We start from the raw sequence: 6,000 nt of genomic DNA on the forward strand, positions 1-6,000 counted from the left end.
GGATGTCCAAGACGTCTTGGTCTTGGGAGACTCGGACCTCTTGGTACATCAAATTCAGGGTGAATGGGAAACACGAGATCTAAAGCTCATACCATACCGACAATGCTTGCATGATCTGAGCAAGCAATTTCGATCGGTGAAGTTCAAACACATCCCGAGAGTTCACAATGAGGTTGCGGATGCCTTGGCCACCTTAGCATCAATGCTGCACCACCCTGACAAAATGTATGTTGATCCTCTACACATCCAGGTCCGTGATCAGCACGCCTACTGCAATGCCATAGAAGAAGAATTGGCTCACCATGGAACACGACTGTATCACTTTCGTGAGGAAATGCCATCAGTGCCAGATACATGGAGATTTGATTCATTCTCCGCCAACAGAGTTACATACGATGTCAGCACCCTGGCCGTTTGTGGCATGGGGCATGGATGTCATTGGGCCCATCGAGCCGGCAGCATCCAACGGTCATAGGTTCATTCTAGTGACCATTGATTACTTCACCAAATGGGTTGAGGCTAAAACCTTCAAATCAGTAACCAAGAAGGCAGTGGTGGACTTTGTTCACTCCCATATCATCTGCAGATTTGGGATCCCAAAAGTGATCATCACGGATAACGGTGCGAATCTTAATAGCAGCTTGATGAGAGAGGTATGCCAACAATTCAAGATTACACACCGCAATTCCACCCCATATCGTCCCAAGGCGAATGGAGCAGTCGAAGCAGCCAATAAGAATATCAAGAAGATACTGCGAAAAATGGTGGAAGGGTCCAGACAATGGCACGAGAGATTACCCTTTGCTTTGTTGGGTTACCGCACTACCGTCCGAACTTCCATAGGCACAACTCCTTATTTGTTGGTGTATGGAACTGAGGCCGTAATACCAGCGGAGGTCGAAATTCCGTCCCTCCGAATTGTCGCTGAAGCCGGGATTAATGATGATGAATGGGTCAAAGCTCGATTGGAACAGTTGAGCCTGATAGATGAGAAAAGATTGGCAGCAGTGTGTCATGGTCAGCTGTACCAGAAGAGAATGGCAAGAACATATAATAAGAAGGTGCGCCCCAGGAAGTTTGAAGTAGGGCAGCAGGTATTGAAGAAGATCCTCCCACATCAGGTCGAGGCAAAAGGCAAATTCGCCCCAAATTGGCAAGGGCCTTATATCGTGACCAGAGTATTGTCCAACGGTGCTTTGTGTTTGACAGATGTCGAAGGTAGATGTGTCGACATGGCTATCAATTCAGATGCAGTCAAGAGATATTATGCGTAATTTCTTTAATTATGGCAATTTTTGGTTTATTTGTTTGTATTTGGCATTTATTGGATAATGAGATGACGGAGGCAATTCTTTCTTCTATCCAAACACTTTTAACCCTTGATTCCCCTTTGAGCCTTAAGTTATTCTTTCATACCCCTCTTTTGGAATCACTAATGGAAAAGACATGAAAAAAAAAGAAAAAAAAAGAAAGAAAAAAAAATCTTTAAAGGAAAATGAAAAGAAGGAGAAAGAAAAGAAAAAAAGAAGAAGATAAAATCATAAGAAATACAAAACCGTGGGAACTACGTTTGACCTGATTCCTCAAAGAGGATACGTAGGCGTCTCACGGCTCGGTCATAGTATGCATCATAGTGAATATAGGATGCATAATGTACATAGTGTGCATAATAGGCACAGTATGCGTAACACACATAGCGCAACATAAGTGTAAAAAATAATAATTCCCCAAGCAAGAAAACTGGGGCAGAGGGTATGTTTTAAGTTCCAACAAAGGTTTGATTCCAAAAGTTGTAACACATCACCCATCAAATTATCTTCATTTTTGTAGCCTTTCTTTAATCCCACCACAAAACCAACATCAACATCCAAAAGACCTCCCGATCAATGTCCAAGAGATGCCAAGTCAGGCAAATAAAGCCGAGACTAATACACCGATACCCAGCAAAGAAGAGGATCGTAAGACTAGGAATGAGTTGATGGTCAAAGGAATCTCCAGAAAGGAGGGTCGTATCTACAACACCCCGATTCCTCGAAAGAAATAAAATGAGAGAGTCTTATCGGTGAAAACCTTCACAGGCACCGAGAGGCGATGTAAGATGAGGGATATGAAATGAGAGAGTCTTATTGGTGAAAACCTTCACAGGCACCATAAGGCGCCGGGAGATGAGAGAAAAGAGAGAGTCTCATTAGTGAAAACCCCTCGAAGGGCACTATGAGGCGACAAGACAGATCAACAAAAAGCGACCACATTCGCAACGAAATGGACACTCATTTATCATCCCCAGCAAGTCAGACCATCGGGCAAATCAATTGATACAAATAGACTGGGTCGGGAATCTATGGTGCACGTCATCATCACGGGGACCAGTCATGTCCTCCAGATAAGTTCTTCTGAGTTTCTTCTCCCCACCAAATATGGGTTCAGAAAGATTTTCTCCTTCTAGCTTTTATTTTCTCTTCCTAAAATTTGTCTTAAAAAGAATTTTTCAAAGCTTACTACCAGAAACCGGAGGGGAATTCATCCAATGCAGGATAATACAAACAGTCTTAGAAGCCGATCCCAGGCAATGCAGTGATCGTGCCCGGCAATTATGGAGGAAGTGAGCTCCTAAAGGGAGTGGTTTCGGGAGTTTAAAGAGGTAAAGATCCTAGCATGTGCTTAAAGAGAAAGCAGAAGAGGGGATTAATTGAAAGCCAATCCCCAGCAGGCTAGAGACCCCCAGCAGGAAACTCTGCCCACTAATCAATTATGGGACATAGAGCAAGAAAAGAGAAGAAAGGAAAAATCATCCGCCAGAAAGGCATCCTCTACCACCACGATGAAAAATAATTAAATCCTTTTGTCTGCTACAGGAAAACAAAGGATTGATGATGGCAGTAAGATGCAACGCCAGGGAAGTCACCAAAAACCGGGGCAGAAAATTTTCTGCCAATTGTCGAAAATTTTCTCAGAAGAACGGGGGAACAATTTCAAATACTTTTAAGTTCTAGGTCGTCCACCAGTATAATGCGGGAATACATTTAAGTTCTAGGTCGCCCACTAGTATAATGCGGGAATACTTTTAAGTTCTAGGTCGCCCACCAGTATAATGCGGGAATACATTTAAGTTCTAGGTCGCCCACCAGTATAATGCGGGAATACTTTTAAGTTCTAGGTCGCCCACCAGTATAATGCGGGAATACATTTAAGTTCTAGGTCGCCCACCAGTATAATGCGGGAATACTTTTAAGTTCTAGGTCGCCCACCAGTATAATGCGGGAAATACATTTAAGTTCTAGGTCGCCCACCAGTATAATGCGGGAATACTTTTAAGTTCTAGGTCACCCACCAGTATAATGCGGGAATACTTTTAAGTTCTAGGTCGCCCACCAGTATAATGCGGGAATACTTTTAAGTTCTAGGTCGCCCACCAGTATAATGCGGGAATACTTTTAAGTTCTAGGTCGCCCACCAGTATAATGTGGGAATACATTTAAGTTCTAGGTCGCCCACCAGTATAACGCGGGAATACATTTAAGTTCTAGGTCGCCCACCAGTATAACGCGGGAATACATTTAAGTTCTAGGTCGCCCACCAGTATAATGCGGGAATACATTTAAGTTCTAGGTCGCCCACCAGTATAATGCGGGAATACTTTTAAGTTCTAGGTCGCCCACCAGTATAATGCGGGAATACATTTAAGTTCTAGGTCACCCACCAGTATAATGCGGGAATACTTTTAAGTTCTAGGTCGCCCACCAGTATAATGCGGAAATACTTTTAAGTTCTAGGTCGCCCACCAGTATAATGCGGGAATACTTTTAAGTTCTAGGTCGCCCACCAGTATAATGCGGGAATACTTTTAAGTTCTAGGTCGCCCACCAGTATAACGCGGGAATACATTTAAGTTCTAGGTCGCCCACCAGTATAACGCGGGAATACATTTAAGTTCTAGGTCGCCCACCAGTATAATGCGGGATTTTAAGTTCTAGGCCGCCCACCAATATAATGCGGGAATACATTTAAGTTCTAGGTCGCCCACCAGTATAATGCGGGAATACATTTAAGTTCTAGGTCGCCCACCAGTATAATGCGGGAATACATTTAAGTTCTAGGTCGCCCACCAGTATAATGCGGGAATACTTTTAAGTTCTAGGTCACCCACCAGTATAATGCGGGAATACATTTAAGTTCTAGGTCGCCCACCAGTATAATGCGGGAATACATTTAAGTTCTAGGTCGCCCACCAGTATAATGCGGGAATACATTTAAGTTCTAGATTTTGGAATCAGTAACCCCGCCTAAAGACAGAAGGTTACAACAGAGATCCCCAAGCAGAAAACAATAAAATCCCCAGCGCCAAGAAGCAGAAGGCTGCCAAAGCAAGCGCACATTCAAAAGGAAGAAGGAACGCGTCTCAGAAGAAGCAGTTTGGAAACGTTGTAGCATGCCCAGTATAACAATGTTGATGAAGAAACATACCACTGAAGAAACCATTGAAAGATTTAAAGAAGAAAGCCATGTTCCCAGCAAATCAAGCAAAGTGATGAAAACTGGCATTCAGAAAAGGCGAAGGACCAGCATAATCTGCCAAGTTCACAAAATAAAGGCGTCAGAGGAAAGCGTTAGCCGACAAGAAAGCAAGGCAACAAGAACAAGTTGAAGATGGATGAGATTTCAGGATCCTCAGTTTAGCTTAGCTTCTTGTTTTCCTTTTAGAGCAATGTAATAGGGAGATCGGTTGAGCAGTAGCATCCTACAGCAGCATACAACAGCGCACAACAACAGCAAACACTACAGTCACACGGTAGTCCCAGCTACCAAAATTTCCCGAACTACATTGACCTGATTCCTGTTTCAGCCCAGGATATGTAGGAAACCTCTGAAGCAAAGGTTCGGTCAAATCTTTTTCAAAAAATGCTTCACACGGAGTATTCGGACGGGCAAAAATCGCTCGCTTATCTTTGCGCGAAAACCCTTCGTGTCTTCGTGCAAAGAGGGGCAGCTGTAAGCACGTGATTTTTGCTTTACGAGCAATCGCTCCAAAAGAAAATAAAAATAGTGACAAATGATTTCGCTGTACAATTGTTCGAGTTTTTCGTGACATGTGTTGTTAGTCATTTGTGGATCTGTCCATTTTGCATTTAATCATTAACAAACAAAATACAAAATATGCATGTCAGGGTGATTAAACCATAATTCGGTCAGTAAAAGAAAATTCAAAAAATATATGTGCATCGTTCGTTCTAGGCTTTTAGTTAACTTACCGAAATATTTTTTGTGATAATTGTGTTAAAATGTTGCATTGTTGTTGGTTTTAATTTCATTATTTTATTATTTGTTATTTCATTTTTGTTTTAAAAGAAAAAATAAAATAGAAAACAAAAAGAGGGATTGAAAATCGGGTTAGGCCCAGGAAATAAAACAAAAAGATGGGCCCAAACCAGCACAAGTCCGGTCCAGACCAGGCCTGCCCAGGCAACTCCCGAAACGACGTCGTTTCAGGGACGGCTAATCTGAGCCGTTCATTTCCATTGATCCGATGGACTTTATTGGCCCTCATGACCCGACCCAGTCCCATTTTTGACCGACCCCTTGCTTAACCAAATGGCACTGTATGGTCAAGACTCCCCAATCCTGGCCATCAATTTTAATCAATCCAACGGCCAGGATTGAATCAGCCTCCCCGTATATAAACTCAACCCTTCACCCCACGCCCCCTATCCGAACCCCCCCCCCCCTTCAGGCATCTCCTTCCCCAAGCTCGGAAACCCCCAAACCCTAACGCCGCCCTAGTCTCCCTCGCCATTAAAACCGGCGGCACGAACACCGGTGATCACCTCCTGAACACCCTCAGACCCCCTCACTCTCCTGAACATGGATCTGCTATCCATTTGCCTCGAATCACTTTCCTTCGTCTCGAATCTTCATTTGAAGATTTGAGTCGAACCCGGACCTATACCAAATTACCCCATCTTCATACCAGACACTCCCTGACCCTCCTCGTGAAAAAACCAA

The sequence above is a fragment of the Nicotiana sylvestris genome, chromosome 6 (genome assembly GCF_000393655.2).
Source record: "Nicotiana sylvestris chromosome 6, ASM39365v2, whole genome shotgun sequence".
Classification (NCBI taxonomy): Eukaryota; Viridiplantae; Streptophyta; class Magnoliopsida; order Solanales; family Solanaceae; genus Nicotiana; species Nicotiana sylvestris.